Source organism: Odocoileus virginianus, chromosome 16 (genome assembly GCF_023699985.2).
Source record: "Odocoileus virginianus isolate 20LAN1187 ecotype Illinois chromosome 16, Ovbor_1.2, whole genome shotgun sequence".
Lineage (NCBI taxonomy): Eukaryota > Metazoa > Chordata > Mammalia > Artiodactyla > Cervidae > Odocoileus > Odocoileus virginianus.
The window spans coordinates 38,936,444-38,957,072 of NC_069689.1; the positions used below are offsets into that span (position 1 = coordinate 38,936,444).

Here is a 20,629-nt window from a genome sequence, read left to right on the forward strand (position 1 = left end):
TCTTGGAAATATTTGGTAAAGGGAAATAATGTTAATACATTAGTCCCATTTAATAAGCATTCACTCTGGGTCAAAAATGTATCAACAAGTTATCTCATAAAGAAGCAAGGTAATTGAGATAAATTAACTGGAAAAATGGAATGCTAAAAAGGGGTTAGTTAATTGTCCTCAAATAAATGAACTGCTTTCATTCAATAAATTATGGTTTCTTATTAGTTTTCACCTCTGCTGAAAGACACAATGAAATGTGTTTAGAATCAAGTAATGCATAAAGAAAAACCTAATAGTAATAATGGTTAAAATCTAGAATATTTTTCTTGGAGAGAATGCCCAGAGATTTATGGAAAGACAGGTATAGTCCCATTTTAGGGCAGCAGAATCAATGAGAACCTGCAGTTACACTAACATTCCTAAAATAATATATGACAAGTATGGGGAATTATTTGATTAACTAGAAAACTATTAATAAGAAAGGATTCACAGAGGCAGCCTAATATTGAGAGGAAAGGATAAGAGTTATTATCTTGTAACTTTCCTTTTCACCTTACCTCCCAAGAAAAGGTATTAAAACTTCCCTCTTTACCTTAGATAAGTTTGGTTTAGTCCTCAGTCTCCTTGTATGTAAGTGGGATTGTTGAATTACCTTATTTTAGAATAATTTTTAAGCAGTTGGTTTCTTTCTGATTTAAGATATCTCTAGAATTACAAAATAAAGGGACATTTTCATAGTTTTTTTTTTTTAGAATCAGACATACTTTGCAAGATGAAGTATGTCTGAAATACAAATTTTCATCTATCTAAAAATGACGAAGCTACTTTTCAGTTTGGAAGCAGAATGATGGATTCGAGGTCACAGTACACATTGCATCTATGCCTGCCATGCAAATGTTCAATAAGATTTTTTTGAATAAGATATTGCAAACACCAGATAATCTCAGATAGTAGCTCTACAATCTTTTCAAGCACTCATTCAGCAAACCTACTCTGTGGCAGGCAGTATGTCTGTTATTTGCAGTGGTATTTGGATATGATATGGGCACCAAATTTAACTCTTTAAGAGTACCCTCTACTCAATTAAAAAATTTCCCAGTACTCTCAAGGGCAAATGAAATCAGCTGATTTTGTATAATAGAGTAGAAGCTGCTAAGGACAGTTTTCTGACCTTGATATGCAAGTTTGTCTCTTCAGTAACCGAGGCTCTCAGGGAGGAGAGTTGAGATGAACTGGAGGATTTGTAAAATTCTGAGGATAAAGGAATTTTCTCTTAGTGTTCAGCAAATGAAGTGATGGGGCACTAAAGCAGTGGTAACTTGAAGGGAAAAATGAGATTTCTGGTAAATGTGAAACTTCTTAATGAATCACTAAATTGTTAATAGCTCAGGCTACAGTGAAAAAGGTGAAATGGACAAGGATGAACAGGAAAGATGTGTGCAAGTAGATTTTCACGGGGATTTGACATGCAAACTGATTTTCAAAGGCTTTGACTCAGAGGACTCAGCAAGTAAAGCCAAGGAAAAAGTAGGTGTATAGAGTGAGTCTCTTTTGGTGGGTGAGTGAGTCATACCATAGATTTCTTTCCTTCAAATAGTATTGTCATAGCATCTGCTTAAGTTATTTGATCCAAGCTTTAAAAAGAAATATAGCAAGGCTCCCTTTCAGAAAAAAGACCCTAAAGAGTTTAACAGAAATTATGGTTTCATTTCATCAACAGTGCTGTGAGTCTTACTGCCACCAGCACTAATTACTGTGGCTCACAAACCCGGATCTCCTTCACTTTAAGCCCTCAAGAATACTCGCAGCCAAGCAGTGAAAATCCAACACTGACATGGGCTTTTTGCTCTCATTTTAAAATGCATTATGTAAGAGGGAGAATCCTTATCTGGAACTACAGGTTTGAACACACCGTACGTCTTAAATTAGACCTCTCTTTGAAGCTTACTTACAGAAAGGTAGATGGGAACACAGATAGAGCTGAAAGTCAGATTCTGGGCCCTTGCTGCAGTGCCTTTTATGTGAGAGGGTTAGAAAAAGATGAGCAAACACTGAAAGACTATAGACACTAAATAGCTGTGTTTATTTGAGGAAGGGACGTCCGTTGTTGAGAACATTTCCTTGAGATGTATTCTTTGGAATTATGTCCTTATGAGAACTGAGGTTAACTCTTCCTGGGAGGAAAATATTTCCTGTCATGAGAGAAATTAAATTAACTCTTTTAATCACAGTGCTGTGCAAGGTAGGATTGTAGCAGATGCTAAATGAAAGAACTATCCTTCATCTGAACTTTGCAGTGTTTAGCTTTTTCTTTCCTCTAGGACAGCCTGCCCCTCTCTCCATATAATTCTTATGCTTTCCCCATTCTATACTTACCATCTCTTTACTGGTCTTCCCTCCCTTTTACTCATTATTTGTTACAACTTTATTATATGGGGCATGATTTAGAAAATATGTCCAACATATATGTATTGAATACATACTTTGCTCAGTCATATCTGACTCTTTGCAACCCCATGGACTGTAGCCTCCTCGGTCCATGTAATTCTCCAGGCAAGAGTACTGGAATGGGTAGCCATTCCTTTCTCCAGTGGATCTTCCCAACCCAGGGGATCGAATCTGGGTGTCCTACATTACAGGCAGATTCTTTACCATCTGAGCCACCAGGGAAGCCTTTTCATTTTTAACATTTATTTTAATTCTTAAGTTGACACAGTATTACAGAGTTTATAATGTAGAGGGACCAAAATCATCCATAACCTTACCGTTCAAGCCAGCAAACATTATTTTGGAAAAGGAATGCTTTTTGGAGGGAACACAAGTCTAAGATTAAATATCATTTTACATTTTTAGGTAGAAAGCACAAAATCATACTCAGAGTATTCTTAAAAACATATTTGCTATATTTAAATTTCCTTAAAAGCCATCACACTTCATCAAGAAGTCTTAAGTGGGTGAAGATGATCACGTTTAGCAGATGAGGAGAAAGAGCTTCAGACAACTATTTCAGTGACAAAGAATGGATTAGATTTAAAATGATCCTCCCAGTTCAGGCTCAAATAGTGGTGACATGCTTTCCCTTCATGGGCTGGGAATGGGTCTGGAATTGTTTCTTGTATCAGAAGGTTGTACTGAAAATTGCCTTGAAAATATTTTCTAAATTGTAGGTGTGATGAAAAGTCTTTGGGGACTGTGTCTTTTTTTTTAACCAGACCCCAATTTTCAAAGGTGAATATGAGAATAAAGTATATCCAAGCAGCTCCTAGACTATTAAGAGTGGAGATTCATATCCATGTCATTTTCTCTGTATTGACAGATTAGGTCATAGGTCTCTGCTTTACAGAGGCATTACCAGAGCCCTTCATGGGCAGTATAGACAAATGTAATTTGACTTTTCATTTTTCTTAGTTTAGAGCCTATGTAAAAATGGTGGATATTATAATGCCAGTAGTAACCTAGGTGTTTTATCACTTGATTTTTGTGTGTGGCTCTTGTACTTTTAAATGAAGCTATATATAATCATCAAAATGAGTTTTTAATGTAATTTACCCATATCATTGTGGTTCCTGTAAACAAAAAAATTAAATAGATTTGACTTCTGCCCTCCTGGTGTTTGGTGAAGACACGGAGTTTGGCTTAAGATTGAAAATAACCCTTCCTCTTAGATCAGGCAGTTGATTCTCGTGTTGCCTGTTTGTGTTGGAGTAGATTCAGTGATATCAAACCCGTGCAACATGATTAACCCAGAAGGATCAGAGGAGGAAAAGTTTTTTTTTTTCTGCTTTGAATATTTGATAACATTTTTTCTTCCATATTATTCATAAAAATTTGTTCAAAGTGAAAAAAATTATTTAGGTAACCCTTTTGGGTAGGTTGAAAGGAAGATAGGTTGAAACCCATTTGGGTAGGTGATTAACTGGCCTGAGAATTTTTTCAGAGCTAGAGTTACTTTTCACCAGATCTCTTTTCAGAATAGCTTTATGTATTAATCATTCCAATATCCACATTCTGAGAAAACCACTGTACAGTTAGACAAGAGAGACCAGGCATTGAAATCAGTTCCTCAAACCATTGGAATCAATCAGTTCAGTTCAGTTGCTCAGTTGTGTCCAACTCTTTGCGACCCCATGGGCTGCAGCATGCCAGACTTCCCTGTCCATCACCAACTCCCGGAGACTGCTCAAACTCATGTCCATCCGAGTCAGTGATGCCATCCAGCCGTCTCATCCTCTGTCATCCGCTTCTCCTCCTACCTTCAATCTTTCCCAGCGTCAAGGTCTTTTCCAATGAGTCAATAAGACTTATCAATAAATTGGATGTGATTGATAAGTAAAAGGAGGATTTTAGGATGAAACTCAGATTTCTGACTTGGGAATAGAATATAAAAAGTAGTTTTGATCATGAATTTCATTTTAGGTAGATCAAACTTGGGATGTCTATGAGAAGTCTATTAGGATATATTATTAATGGGTCTAGAACTAAAAAATGAGGTCTGGTTCTGAAATAGATAATTGTGAGTCATTAGCATATAACCTAAATTGAAGGGTGTTTATCAGATTAAATGTGATGGGGCCAGAAGAGACACTTTAATTGTAGGGAGGAGGGTGGGTACAGAGCTTAAGATACCACCCTACTGTGAAGGTGATCAATGGCAGATCAGAGGTGATTGCTAGAGTGGTTCTCTTGTCTCCAGGCATTCCTTCTCACAACTGAGGCATAGGCAGCAGCCCTCTTCTTTGAATGGGGCAAAAATATAAGACAAAGCCTGCAGAAATGCAACCCCCTTCCCTCAAAAATCACTTAAGCTTGTCAATAAATAGAGGTTCTGGTTATCATGGCATCCCAAGGAAATATTCCGCTGAGTCAGGTGTCCCTAGTCTAGAAGGGCCTGAACAGTGAAGATGATGGGTAGATTGAGAAGGCAGGGAAGTGCTCGTCCCTTCTATACAAATGGAGCATCTCATACTGACCATGTATAGGGCTAAGACTAAAATTAGGCAGTCTCTGTCCCAAACCTCAGTCTCAAAGGCTGCTTCTTTATTATTCTAACACTCTTCTTTTAAATATAACCTGGTTTTTAGCCTACAGAGGTATCTATTAAAAAAAAAAAAAAAAACCATGTATACCTGGGAGATGCCACACTTTGAGAACATATTATGAATTACCTGGATGTTATAGTGGCAAAAGTATTGAACTTAAAATCAGAACATCTCACTCTAATTTTCTGTCCTACTACAGTCATTTTCCTTTCCTAGGCCTCTATGTCTAAGCTTATAATAAGTGATAGAGTTATATGAGGTAATCTCTAAGATTTCTTCTCTAAACATTTCTGGATGAAAGTTAGTTGATAGCCAGCCACATGTAAATGTTTATTCATATGCTAACTTGATTCTTCAGTTATTTGTTTAATGATCACGCTAAGCACACATTAGGTGCTCCAAGGATACAGAGATAAATAAGGAGCTCGGAGACTAGTGGAACTGAGATATATATTTTTCCCTAGGTGAAAATGTATTTTCTCAAGAACCATTTCTTCAGGTTGTAGGTCCTTTTTTTATGAGTCAGACTTGGCATGTGGGGTTGGAGGTTGCTGGAGAGGAGAAAAAACATTTATTGTCCAAAGTGATGTCCTGAGAAACTAATCTTGAAACTGTAGATGCTGAGGGTCACAACATAACCACACTTCAGGGGACTTTTAACAAAGAGTAGTGCCAATAGATTGCAGTTAAATAGACATCCTGGTAACAGAATGATCTAAAATAAAATAGCAAGACTCTACCTCTTAAGGTAAGAGTCAGAAGATACTCAGAGGTTTGAGAGAAGAATAACCATGTTGTTTTAGGGTCTTTCAGAGGGTTTGGAGCTATGTCTAGATTAAAGTGTCTAATATGTATGGATCTGTCTAGTTGATGTGGTTTCACATGGTATCTTGAGCCAGTGTGTACCTGCTAGAGCATTCCTATTCTTTCTCAGACTCTTCCCCACTGTTCCATCAAATGGGATATAAGTTTCTATGAGTTATAAGAGCAACTTTACTCATTTTAGGAAAAATACAGTATAGGGAAAGGAGCAAGTGCTAATGAGAGTTGAAGATTAGCTTTTTAAACCAGAATTATCTGACTGAGTGGTTAAACTTGCTTTCTTATGGCATTATTTCTTTTTTCCTATATGTCCATTTCTTGCTGTTCAAAATCCCCACTTTCTTCTTTCAGTAAGAGCAGTATTTTTTTTTTTTTCCTTCCAGGGAACTCTGCCTTCATCATTCCACATGACCCTGATGGCTGTGCCCTCCTTAGCCAGTGAGAGAACCCATGACTCCTGGTAAGTTAGACTGTATTTCCTTGGCATTTAGAAGTATCAAAGTTTCAAAATACATGCTTTGAAAACAGCTGATGCAGTCATCCATGTTGCAAACCCCAGTGAGAATGTCCTTCTTTTGACTACTTTGAAGCAACTTTGCATCCCCCTTTCCCAGAGCCCATTCAGTCCCTCTCTTCAGTTCTCTTACCTGTCCAGTATTCTGTGAGTAAATTCATCATCTGCTTATGCTAGGCAGTCTAGGCTTCTCCTACTCAGATTGTTATAGATTAGATATTTCTGTCCTCTCAAAATTCATATGTTAAAATGCTAACCTCCAGTGGGATGGTATTAGGAAGTGGGACCTTTGGGAGGTGATTTGATCATGAAGGTTGGAACCCTCACCAGTGGGATTAACACTCTTATAAAAGAGACTCTGGACAGCTCTCTAGCCTCTTTCCACCCTGGGAGGATGCAGTGAGAAGTACGCACATCAGAAGAAGGCTTTCATCAGAGCCCATTCATACTGGCACTCTAATAATCAGACTTCCAGCCTCTAGCACGGGGAAAAATAAAATTCTGTTGGTATTAAGCCACCAGTCTATGGCATTTTGTTAAGGCAGCCCACACTAACAGAGACACATATTAAGTGGATAAAGCCTTCTCCATGTATAGCTCAATGCAGTGAACCCTTCCTATTTAGAGGAAGGTTAAGAAATATATTTGAAGTATTCTCCAATTTCTCCAGGTCAGAATACTGGAGTGGGTAGCCTTTCCCTTCTCCAGGGGATCTTCCCAACCCAGGGATTGAACCCAGGTCTCCTGCATTGCAGGCGGATTCTTTACCATCTGAGCCACAAGGGAAGCCCTCCTATTCAGAGGAAGCTTAGGAAATATATTTGAAGTATATTTGTAGGGACAGAGTAAATGATCCTAAATCATCTTCCTCAAATATGTACAAGGAAGAACAATGAAATTCAGATTCTTGAAGCTCTCTTTTGTTTGAAGTGCTTCTTGGTGGCTCAGCTGGTAAAGAATCCGCCTGCAATGCAGGAAACTTGGGTTCGATCCCTGAGCTGGGAAGATTCCCTGAAGAAGGGAATGGCTACTCATTCTAGTATTCTGGCCTGGCGAATCGCAAAGAGTCGGATACGACTGAGCAAATTTTACTTTGTTTGAAACCTTGTTTATAACATTTCTGTTCTAAAGAGATTGGTTCTGAAAACAGAAACCCCTCTTAACAATAGAGGGGCTTCTTTGGAGGTGTTGACGGGGCTCTGCTCGTGTCCAGGAGCTACTGCAAGCAGCTGCTCCCCCTTTTACTACTGGGTAAAGTGAAAGGTCCAGAAGTTTCCTCAGCTTCTGCTTTGGTTTGTGAGAAAAGGGATTCCATTATCTTCTACTGTCTCTTCAGACTTGTCTACAAGTCATTTATTATATTACAGCATTTCCAGAAATTTAGCAAATTCTTGAAAAGAAAGATTTAATCTTTTCAAGAGAAGCTGGAGAAGATTTATGGACGCCTATTCTTAACATGTCACAATGTGGCTTGGCTGCTAAATTTACTGGGACCGCCTACACAGCTGAGGATTTCTGTGACTGCTGGAAATAATGACGTTAGGAGGTAACCAAACAGCATTAGAGAAAAATATTTGAGAAAAAACAGATTTTTTAGGTTACAGAAGGATTTCTCATTTTATAAAAGAACATTGCATTTTTAGGAGCTCATTAAGTTGTTTTCCCTTATGTTTGACCCCAAATTAGAGTTTGGATTTCTTAATTTTCTCTTCTAAAATGACTGCAAGATATTGGGAAACTTGAGTTTCCAAGTCTTCAAAATGCCTTACACAAAATGAAAGCATTAGTTCTTAAGTATTATTATGGAATAAATTGAATTTTGTTAGGTTGCCTTTTGTAATCCTTATTTTTTTCTGTGCTTAATCATTACAGGTAATTTAAAAATAAATAGTTCTGCAAGTGAACCAATAGAAATATTTCACTGTCATTGAACAGAAAGCTAAAAGCCTAATTACTGTATGTATTGAACGTTCTTCTGTGGTAGTAATTTCTTCACTCCTTCAATAGCTTTATTTTCTTTATTTAACATCCACAATTTTTCCCTTTATATGGTGGCCTTTTTTTTTCCCTCCATTTTGTGGAAGAAAGTGTTACTCTGTTATACAAATATGCTCCCTATTTCCTTTGAAACTGTGTTCAGTCAGTCCCCGCAGAAAGAATAGGTAATGAAATTCTATCTCTCAAGTGTATGTAGACATATCAATCACTTTAAGTGGAAACAATCGTTCCTCTGCCATTTAGAGCCAACATCTTTGAACACAGAAGCAGTACTATTGCTTTCTGTTACTATTTTTAGTTTTTCCATAGCATGCTTTGGTTTACATTCCATCCACATGCTGCCGAGGTCAAGAAAAGCAGATTTCCTGATAACATTTGATTTGAGCAAAGGGAGTGATAAAAGGTGCGCTCTGTAATCTGGGTTTGGAGCCGACTGAAGATGTGGACCCCAGAGGAGGTAGTCCAGGAGACCTGTGCTCCTGTCACCCCACAACCATTCCCAGACCTCTGCACAGGCTTGGTCAGCAAGCGCAAAGAGTTGTAGCTCTTTATTATGCCTTGGACACCCAGCCCTACCTACTCTAACTTCTGCTTCACAATCCAGCATTTTTTTTCTCCCTCCTATGTGAGCAAAATTTGCACTGCCACCTTTTTCCTTAAGAATCATCATACATGTTAAGCTTTTGTCTTGGTCTCAGTATTTTAGGAAGCTGACACCAGAAGACACAGAAGATAAGGCTATTCGACCTCTTTTATTGCACCTCTTCAATCCTTCGTGCCTGCTCTCCCCACCGTAGACTTTAAAACCCACGCGTGTTTGAAATGCTGCTGGCTAAAAGCATGGTGCTGATGAACGGGAGTCATATCATGTTAGCCCAAGGCCCTCTAGTTACTGTGAGGCGCTGCTGTCTCTACCCAAGGCACTGTTACTGTGAAGTGAAGAGTCTCTCGCTCCTGATCCCCAGATACAGAGCAGTATCAATGCAGAAATATTAAAGAGAAAATTAATAATTTATATCAAAAATTCATTTGCAGCTGCACTTCAGTGAATTAATTACTTTTTGTCTTTCTCTTTTTATTCGTTCCTCTCTCTTGCTAATGATCAACTTAGAACTAGGAAGAGGAAGAAGTAAGTGGGGTGGGAAGAAGTGGGAGGTGGGAGTCTGGTGCTGCGAGAGCAGAAAACACAAAGGAGCCTGTGCTTTAATGTGGGTGCCCTAAGGGACCTGACAAGTGAAAAGAGATAGGTTAAACTTAATCCCATCTTCTCTACCCCAAAAGCAATAGGAAACCATTTTACCATGTTATAGATTCTACTTAGTATTTTAGAAGAGGGGAAAATTAAAATCCAGCCAGCCAAAGTCCCAAGTTATTAAAAAGATTAATCTGTTGTTTATCACTACATCTTCTATGCAATTCACTTCCCTGTATGCTCATTAAAATAGTATAGCCACACAGACAAAGCGATTGTATAATAATGCTCAAGTGTTAATGGAGCTTGTGTACTGACTTCCAGAAGGGTTGGGGTAGAGGCAGCAATTTTTACATAACACTGGCTTATCACAACTTGCCAGATGACACTAGGGTAACCTCATGGCAAGGTTCAAATTCATAGTCATTTTAGTCATTTTCTAAACTAGAAGGGAAAAATCAGTCAGGGAAATTTTACTTGCCAAATCCCAGACGGAGGCAAAGCAAATAGATCCTTCCCATGTTTAAAGCATTCATGGAATAGTAAGACAGTTCCCATCATGCTATTCCAAGCTACCATTTTAAAGCAAGCAAAAAGATGTACTTCTTAATATACCTTACTCTAAGTAGCCATTTAATGGGAGAAATAACCTTTCTACTAACGAGATTTTGAAAATGAATGTAAAGGCAGACACTGAGTTTTCTCCAATAATCTTATTGTTCTGGCACAAGAAGGGTAACCACTTGAGTACCAAATGACCCCCTCAGGGATAAACAGTTCCCACGGGTGTGAATGAATGTGTATCAGCAGAAGAGGGGATAAAGTTAAGGGAGACGTTGGAGAGAGTTCAGTGTTTCATTTTATCCCAGAGATCAGAGGCTAGGAAAGGAAGAGAAGGAAGGACGTTCAGAGAGGGAGAAGGACTTCAAGAGCCAATGTTAATGATATCAGAGGCAAATGCTCCTCTCTTCAGGTCAGTGCAAACTGTCACCAGGGGAGCCTATTGAGTCCTCTTTAAAAAGTTGGCCAGCTTGCATCGTAATGTTGTTCCCCGGGCTAGTATAGTCTTTTGCCACTGCTTTGACGTGACCTAAGGTTATCAGGAGCCCATCAGCTAATTCCAAGTCCATGGTCTGGAGGTTGGAATGGGACATCACCATCTAAAAAGTGGGTCTTTGCTTTAATTTCTAAAGAATGCCTAACCGATAACCAAAATTATCTATCCTAACAGTCTTGGTGGGAAAGATTTCTCCTCCCAACGTTGAAAACTCTTCAGATCACATGAATGCATAATTACACCAATGTTCATTTACGTAACTGTTTAAAGAGACCTGTCTGAAGAAGACTTGCTCAGTGTCATTAATCCACTTATAACCTCCATGCACTGAATATACTGGTATAATTCCACTGGCAATGGGTGTGCGCTTATATTTCCATCTTCCCTAGAATTCTTTATTCAAAAATTTATCAAAAAAAAAAAACTCATCATATCAGACAATAAGAAACTGAAAATCTGTACCTAAGATAGACCTTTACTGTTCCAAACAAATGTAGAATAGCATTTGATAATGTAATTTTAAAAAATGGTCTGTCTGTTTCATATTTTGCATGTTGAAAGTAGCATTAAATAGAATAATCAAGAACTTTCTCCAACATCTCTTGGCAAGTGATTGCACCAGCAGGTGGAAAATTTGGTAGACATCTTTCCTTCCTAATTCCTTCAGCAGGAACATTTAGAACAGTGTAATGATTGGCTTTAAGGAATCTCGTGCTTATGAAAAGCTAACCTGACTCTGCCTTATGCACTCACATTTCGTCTCCAGCCAGACTCTTCGCATACCCTGGAAGCTCCTGGAGACTTCTGACTACCTAGTACTGCCCTCATGTGGGCCAAGGATGTCACTATTACAGGAACTACCTGCTTTCCGTTTCTGACATTTGCAGAGGGAAGTCAAAATCATGATTTTTAATAGTTTTTAGCAAATACATTGATCTAAAATTTCAATTGAAATAGAACTGCCTTCTAGTTTCTAAATTAGTCAGAAAAAAATACCTGGTATGCCTGGAAATAAAGAACAAGGGAGAAGGATAGGAAAATCTAGGCCAGTGTTCTCTCTCACCTGGGATTCTTGTTTTCTCCACCCAGAAGGTCAAATCTCAGCTGAATCAGTATGCAGATCACATCCACAGCAACCACAGTTCCAGACTAGGGAATGTGCTAATTGGCTCACCCGCGCGAAGAACCAGGGTACCAGGCGTCTGACACACCACCTCTGAGGGAAGCAGGGCTTAATGCAGGACAAAATGTTCTTGTCACTCTGCACTGTCGCCTATCCTTGCTTCTAGCAAGCAGCCTGGCCATATGCAGTGGTGACTGGAACGCTTTTGTAATTATTTCCCTCTTTGTAGACTAATCTGTACACTTGAGATGTTAGAATGCAGTCTAATTCAGAAGAAATGAAAACTAAAGCCAGTACCCCTTCAAGCCTGCTTTCCTCATACATTTCTCCTGTAGTGTTCCAAATAGTTCTCTAAATGGTGTAATGCATTCAAAATGCAGGCCACACACTTAACATCAGTGGTGTTAACACTCTTTAGATCTGTTCTTGCATTGAGAATATGGTTAAAATTATAGACCCCTTCCAGACTGCACAGTATAAGAAACAATCCTGTTGGTTGCTGCATATAATTCCCTCCACTATTTGTCTCATGATTCCAACTCACAAACTGTTCAGTTGTTTTCTGAGATTGTATCCAGAAGAGAGGGAGTGCTTTTGGGAAGGAGCATAGAATTTCATGAGAGAATGCTTGCTCAGTTCTCAGAAACCATAATATCATCAGAGCTCTCTGAATTGGAAGCTGTCTTCCTGAATCATGTGGCATCCATGGAGCTGATGCAATAGGAATAGGAAGATACCACAGCCATCAGTTGTTGATTAACTCTGATAACTTACCCTGCCTAATGACGTGGAGGTCTTTCATGCTTCCACTGCCTAATGGAGCTCATTAGATGTACACTTATTAAATATTCAGATAATTGTGGTAGTCATAATAGTAGTAATGATAGCCCAATGATGACATGATGAGGAAGAAAGCATCCTTGAACTGGAAAGTTTTAATTTTGCCAAAGAAATTCAAAAGAGCTTAGAGGACTTCCGAGAGCCATGTGCAGAACACACAAAGATTATTTAGTTGTTTCTTTGCTTTGTAATTTTTTTTTAAATCTAAGAGTAATCATCTTGAAGATTTCCTGGGATCACCTGGCTATGCAAAAATGCAACCAGTTCCCAGACAACATAGATAACTTTCTCTTGATTTGGGTTTGTATTTTAATCTGAAACTAGCAATATAAAACTCTGTCTCAGCATTGTGATTTATGTTCTGCTTCAGTTCTTTATTTATGATAGTTAGATTTTAGGTCAAACACCCTTGTGAAACCAAAAACCTTACAATAAAGAGAGACTTCAACCTCAACTAAATAAGAATATTTTTTTCCTAAACAAGTCTGTTGCTGAAATTTTTTTCTTACTAATATTTTTCAACTCTTATGTTTGTCAGAGTCTCCAAGTTTGGGGCAGGATGAGATGTGAAAATGTCAGAAAATTCAAGAAAACTTCTATTTTGTAAGACTCAAAAGGATTTGATAAGAATATGAATTGTCAGTTTTGCTCATCACTCAGTTCTAAAAATCTATACTCAAAACCTTTCATGTCTGTCTTATCCCTCACTAGCATCAAACATAATAAAATCAAAATAAACTTCTGACAAAAGTGAGGTTTCAAAATTTTACCATGGGTTTCTTTTCTGTTTGATTCTTTTTGATCAGTACCAGATACACTAGAAACAAACAAGTTCCTTCTGAATCCCATTTTGTCTCAGCAGTACTCCTAGCAGGGAAAAAAATAAAAAGCAAAGACAAATATGGAAATGATGCTAAGATATTTCTTCTGTCATCTCTTTTAACAAGTTCATAAAAGCAATACCCGTGTTGGCTTTATGAATTTTCCAAATTGAAAATACGATAGATAATACAATAAGGCTCAGCTTTTGAATTTGTGGTGATCTTTCCTTGCATTTGGAAATTTTATATCCCTGACAGTTCAGTAGCACTATTTTCTCTTTTCTCTTAAGTCTAATGTAAGTCTAATGGGTTCACTTAACCTTGTAATGAACAGCTTAGGAGTTTCTACTCTTGGGTTTCAATCCTGGTAGGTGACAATAGCTTGTTTGCATTTGCCTTATATATTGGCTGCTTCATGGTAGTAAAAAGCAATCTTTTGCTGTCTATACAATTATTATGACACTTCTTCAACACGATGTGTTCACTGACACTAGATTACCTTTTGCAGCCCTAGGCTTGCAACCTGGTGGTATTTGAATGTATTTGCTCCAAAGAAACTGTTGGTCTTATGACAGCTTTGCAGTGTGGAATGAGCTGAAAACAGGCTCAACTGACCCAGTTATAACAACATCCCTGAATCTGGAGATTCTTCTGGCTCCTGATGGTTGCTTTTCTTATATTTGGAAAAGTCCACAACATGGCTAAAAAAAGAGAGAAACATCTTTGACTAAGTCTGCACTAGAGGAACTTGTCAGAGATCTTTTACTATTTTCTTTTTTGTCCTGAGCAAGAGAGTCAAGGATAACAAACCATTAGTAATGTATTTGTGACAGTTGACTATTAACAATTGACTATTCCAGCTAATGTTGATGGAAGAGCAACAATGGTACTTCTAAAATTTCTGTTTTGTAGTGGATTGTAGGTGGCAGTCTGATCAAAAGAGATAGCAGAGGAATTGTGTGAGCCTACTGTTTGAATAGTAAGACTGTATGTCTATGAGGGGATAATACCAGTTGGCCTAAAGGAGGTTATAGACAGTTGCGGAAGTGTCCCACTCTTAGCCTTTGTCGCTTCTAAAATCCACTGCTAGTTTGGTGACCATTTTGGAAGTTTACTCTTTGAGCATTCTTCTATTTCATGATATGTAATATTTAGAGAAAAATAATATAGGTTCTAGAAGGACTATTCATTTGAAAGAGAAATAGCCTAAGCAAGTGTGGATCAAAGTAACCTACCTGATGAAAACAAACCAAAGTATTTATTTGTACTAGTGGCTTTTGCTCCAGTTCCCTCCATGAGATCTAAATTAGCTCTATTAAGTCTAATTCCCAAAGAAGCTTTCATTTTCTGGGTCCATCTGCCAAAATGGATTGCCATTTGTGATGGACCCAGAAAGTAGTAAGCATGTTGAGCAAATTTGCTATAGATATGTCATCTGCCTGCTAATACAGGAGTAGGCATATTGCATAAGATTTCTTTGAAAGGAAGAACAAACTGAAAACTAGCTATTGAATTTCTAGCTACATGAATTTCTTGTCAGTGTTGAGGTGCCATGAGGGTGAACATTCTTCCTTACAAAGCCACCCAACAGATAGAAGAGGGAAAAACAATTCCATCGTTCAGAAAAAGAAGTCAAGAGCTGACTCTTGTGCTTTCCCTATGTTTTCTCCAGAGCTCTCTGGTGAATATTCTGTGCTGGTAATTGTTCCTAATCAACTGAATGAAAGAGAAAGCAAAAATAAGAACAACTCCTTGCTGTATATTTACTATAAGCTCAGTTCTCCTCCAAGACAGAGGACACCAAGACGAATCTTAGAAATGACCTTTTTAGACATTTCCTCCCACCTATTACCCAGTTTTCCCACTTGCTCTTTTTTAAAAGTGCTTTTAAAAATACTTTCCCTGCAAATGTATGCAGCATAATAATCTGATAATAACAGCATAATCTTTAATATTCACTCTAGTTCAACCTTTGCCAAATTCTAACCATGCTAGAAAATAGATATTGAGTGAGTAGAACAGCCCATTTCAGTCACTTTACTTAGAACCACCACCATGAGTGTGTGATAATACTTTGAAAGCTTGTGCTTTGATCAAGGTCAGAGTTGGGTTTAAAGTCATGACACCGGAACAGACAATGGTAACTTTAGTGATGGGGAGAGAGGAGATGGAGTGGCTAAACTTCATTAATGGTAGATCACTAGGAGAAGACCCCCAAACCCCTGCCCCTGAGGTCTGTAAAGGACACAGAGTTCAGAAGCACTTCCATGAGGACTGTGTTTAGTACAATGATGTACTTAGCCCACTACTTAAACCATTCCAGATGTGTTCTTAAGCTGCCCCTCTTTGTCACTAACTTGAGTCATACTTTATTCCTTACAATCTAAGAATCCTAATGAGAGGCACTCAAAATATTTTCACATCTGTGAATCACTCAGACTTTTAACCATCCCTCTTCTTTCGAAGAATGATTGGAGGAGATGGAAAAACAAGAAAAGAAGAAAGTTAGAGAAGATTCTACTATTCTTCTGGGATAGATATGCCCAAATCCATAATTGTAGGCTTTCATCTGCTTATTAGCTGCATGTCTTAATGAGCATCAATTTTCTGTGTGTCTGAGGTAAATTGTATAAACTAGGAAGTTTTGAAAAAACCAGGAACCATAATGAACCTAGGGTTAAAACTGAAAGTGAGTGCTGCTTCTGAATTGTTAATGTCTGTAAGACATTACATTTGGGGTGAGTGCTCATAATGTAAGTTCTGATTTCTTAGGTGTTAGATGGGCCTGAGACTTTGCATTCTTACAGTCTTCCACGTGATGCCATTACGATTGATCATCTGTCAATCACATTTTGAGTAGCAAGGATATAAAAATGAAGGTGCAGCTACACAATCAGTCTCATTAATTCTTTGTAGGCTCGTGAATAAAAATGACCATTAAAACCAGATCAGGTCACCATTTCTGATCTTTGTGGCTTTGAGCAACTCATTTAACCCATTTAGCTTCCTCATTTGTAAAATGATGATGATATTTCTCTTGCTCTTCTCCATAAAAATAAAAAATGGTAGATGATGCTGGTGCTGCAGGAGGGCTTGAGGCCTTGGGAGCCCTGGAATGGGAAGCCACAATAGCTTCTGTGGAGGCTTCTGTAGTGACATCTGGGACCTAGGTTTCAGCTGGAGAGCTTATGGAGGCAAGGACAAAGAGTGGCTCCCTGTTACCAAGCTGTTCTACCTGGTTAAGGACAGGAAATTGCATCTTTGGAGATCTATCTCTTCTCTTTGCTAATCAAGGAATCATTGACTTTTTCTGGGGGCATCTCTCAAGGACAGAGTTTGAAGATTGTTTTTCAGTGGCTTAGTTGTGTCCAACTCTTTGCGACCCCATGGACTGCAGCACTCCAGGCTTCCCTGTCCTTCACCATCTCCTGGAGTTTGCTCAAACTCATGTCCGTTGAGTTGGTGATGCCATCCAATCATCTCATCCTCTGTTGTCCCCTTCTCCTCCTGCCCTCAATCTTTCCCAGCATTTGAAGATTGTGGCTGTGCAGAAGCAGACCTGTGCTGGCTAGCAAACCAGGTTGAAGGTGTTTGTCCCCGCCGGGAATTATGACAGACATATTGCATTGGGTGTCAAGTCCTCTAAGGAGGTAGCCGTTGCCATCTGTGGGGCCATCATCCTGGCCAGCTCTCCACTGACCCTGTTGGATGAGGCTCCTGTGGTAACAAGATCAGCAAACCCCACACCGTCCCCTGCAAGGTGACTGCCCGCTGTGGCTGTGTGCTGGTACCCCTCATCCCTGCCCCAGGGGTACTGGCATCATCTCAGCCCCTGTGCCCGAGAAGCTACTGCTGATGGCCGGAGTTGACAACTGCTATACTTCTCATGTGGGCTGCACCACCACCCTGGGCAACTTCACTGAAGCCACTTTTGATGCCATTTCCAAGATCAATAGGCAGTTCACCCCTGATCTCGTTATGAAGTGTTCACCAAGTCTCCATATCAGGAGTTCACTGGTGAACTTTCAGACTTTTCATGCAGATAGCCCAGGCTCTAGCTGGTAGCCACTACCTAGTTTTATGAGAAAAATAAAGTGAATGAAGCCAGAAAAAAAATTCATCTTGCAGGATAATTCTGAAAATTAAATGATGTAACATATAAATTTGATAATAGCTTTTAAGTAAATGACATGTTTTTAATCAAAAAGTATTTTGAACAATATGAAGTTTCCAGTAGTGTCAGAGGGAAAGAAATGCATATTTTCTGACCTAAAGAGTTTGTAAACCAATAAGAGTAAAAATCAAAATGCCTGTAAATTGCTAAAATAGAATATACGTCAAATAATAAATGTCATAAGCGAGGTAAAAACAAAATGCGCTGGAGTTGATAGAAGGAAAGGTTGACTGAGGGATGGAAGAATGAGAAAGATGGAGAGATAAAGGAAGTCTTCAACAAGGAGTTTGCATTTGAACTAAACCTTAAAAGATAAGTAAAAGTTCAACTGGCAGAGAAGATGAAGAGTGTCATTTAAAGCAGAAGTAACAGCTGTAGACACCATGATATTGTGAAAAACAGTGGCCTTTTAATGACATTTCCAGAATTCCAGTGTGACTAGAACTAGGTCAGATTGGGAGAAGAGAAGGAAGGTGAAGCTGGCGGCACCCAGAAGGGAAAGATCTCATATGCTGTGCTGAGTTCCTGGGACGGACAACACCTCCCTCCTATTACAGATCTCATCACACATTATCATAATTATGTATTAGCTCAAACATGACTCTGTACCTCAACTGCAAATGTCTGACCCATAACAAGAACCCAGTGAATTGTTGGCAGAATAAATGTCTAAGTGTTACAGGGAGAGAGTTTCTTGCAGTAGGATTAAAGGCCTTAAATAATACTGCATAGCTAGATCCCATAGTTGCCTATTCTGCTTGTCCTGCCGTGACCCCAGCCTACAGATTTGCTCCAGCATAAATATACTCATGAGACACCCAGCATTTTTTATTTGGAATGATTGTTACATTATATAACAAAACAAGCATCCCATTATACGACCCATTGCATGCATTCCATTTGGCCTCCCTGTGATGATTCAATCTCTGAGTGGCGCTTAAGATGGTAAAGGTTGAGAGACGCTATTATACTCTAAGCAGATTGAGATCATCAGATGAAAACTATGGTGTGTCAGCATTGCATCCACCATGGCTTGTAACACAAAGTTCAGTAATATAGCTTGCAGCTACTAGTTGATTAGAACAGCTTTCTAGGCTAGGACGTCTTAAACATGCAGAAGCATGGGGCTGCTTCCTTCCCCACAGAAACAGAGTGGTAGTCTCCAGTGAATGATATGATTTCAATACAGAAGTTTTGCTTACATCTCACTTCGTTTCCATCCCATCTATTGATTTCTTTTTTTCAGGATTGTGCACATGTATTGGAATACCTTTATTAAATCCCCCAGGCGTTCCAAGTAAACACAAATAGAATAGAATTAGGAACAACTGTAAGAGAACAATTGTGAGTAGATCTTGCCTTCGTATTAGGACTAGAAACCTTGAATTTATCAGATGGAATCATTTAAGGGCTGGCTCTAGGCAGAATGGGAAAGAAGGCAAAAGCTGATTTTCTACGGAGAGAGGAGAATGCAGAGGTCAAGGGCATGGGCTGGAGGTAAGCTACTTGGATTCCAAACCTTACTTGAAGACTTCCTAGCTTTGTGATTTTGGTGGCATTGTTCAATCTTTTATGCTTCAGGCTCATCCTCTATAAAGCAGAGATTATAATATTAGTTAATCCATAAAGCTATGGAAAGTTAATCCAGGAAATATTGCTTGGAATAATGCTGACACTCAGTAAGAGCTTAATAACTATTAGCCATTCTTATAGTCTCCAGGGTCTCTACCTCACTAAATCAGTAACTATCCCCTCATACTTCCAGACTCTCTCATTGCATATTTCTGATGCTCCCCTGTATCTTCCTTCTTCTCATTTCTAGCAAGAGTTTGAGTCATTTATGTTTGTGTAATTGTGTCCCCAGAAAATGTTGCTCCAACAGAAACCTTTTTATTTACCTTTTATTTCTTACTGTAGGAAGAAAAGTGCTTTTTTTTTTTTTTAATAATTAGGGAATTCACAATGTTACTAATCAAATGGGAGGCCTATTATCCCAGCCCATATCTAAAGCCTCTGAAGTCACAGCAAGATACTTTCATTTATGCAACAGATATTTATTGAAGTGTTCTGTGTGTCAGAGACTCCTGGATGTTCAGAGAGGGTGAAGATAACAAGGCAGGGGCATGCTCAGTACTTACTGGGGAGCATGAGAACAGCAGGACAGGGAATTGAACCCAGTCTGCTGTAGGGGAGGAGATGGCAGCAGGAAAGGCTCCTCTTCATCTGTCAATGCAGAATTCCTAGGATTACTTAATGATGAGCATCAGTTTTCATCTAACTAGTTAGAGGACAAAGTCTTTCTCTTCTGCCTAAAAATCCTGGAACTATATCCCTCCACACTTTTACAGTGCTCAAAGGACAGGGGAGTGGAAATCTAATGTTTCCCTACCTCACATATTGGGGACTTGGGTCACAGGAGGGAAAACTTTCCTTCGGGCATTACTTACACTGTGAAAACAGCATGAGTGCATTCATGCATTCACTTCTCTTCACTGTGCCTCCTGCAAAGTGCTTACTGAACACACACAATCCATGTCAATAACATTAGGTAAAATGGAGTTTATATTAATAAAAGACATTGTGTCTCTGTTCATGTGGAAATTAAAGGTTGTTGAAAGATAAGATGTATCCTACAACAGAAATAGTTAAGTAACAATGAAATGAAACATAATTAATTCTCAGTGAATTATTCTATCAGTGATTCTTGATGTTCTAGAATAGATATCGGTTAAGATAGCAAATACTGAAAGTTTCATCTCAAGCGCCACGTCCTACCAGCTGGAAGTAAATGGCTGGAAAACTGTAGCCAGTGATTATCTTACTTTGCCAGATCAGAAAGAAGTAACTTGGGGACTAATCTTCATCATGCCATAGGAATGGGAAGTGTGAGCACTTGCCGCATCTTTGCCATGGTGTACTGGCTATGTGGGCTTCCCAGGTGGTTCAGTGGTAAAGAATTACCTGCCAGTGCAGGAGATGCAAGAGACATGGGTTCAATCCCTGGGTAAGGAAGATCCCCTGGAGTAGGAAATGGCAACCCACTCCAATATTCTTGCCT

The 20,629-nt window shown here is 38.9% G+C and overlaps 1 long non-coding RNA gene and 1 pseudogene across 8 annotated transcripts in view; both read left to right on the forward strand.

Annotated features, from left to right (window-relative positions):
* LOC110136914 (uncharacterized) overlaps positions 1-20,629 on the forward strand; it is a 489,873-nt gene that overhangs the window by 93,996 nt on the left and 375,248 nt on the right. For 7 of the 8 annotated variants that reach the window (XR_011491857.1, XR_011491856.1, XR_011491850.1 and 4 more), the window contains one exon: positions 6,236-6,312. This is a non-coding gene — a long non-coding RNA (uncharacterized lncRNA). Of the gene's footprint in view, positions 1-6,235; positions 6,313-9,062; positions 9,343-20,629 lie in introns of those variants that run through there. The other variant, XR_011491854.1, reaches the window with a different exon arrangement.
* LOC139038772 (small ribosomal subunit protein uS5 pseudogene) lies at positions 16,460-17,443 on the forward strand (annotated as a pseudogene).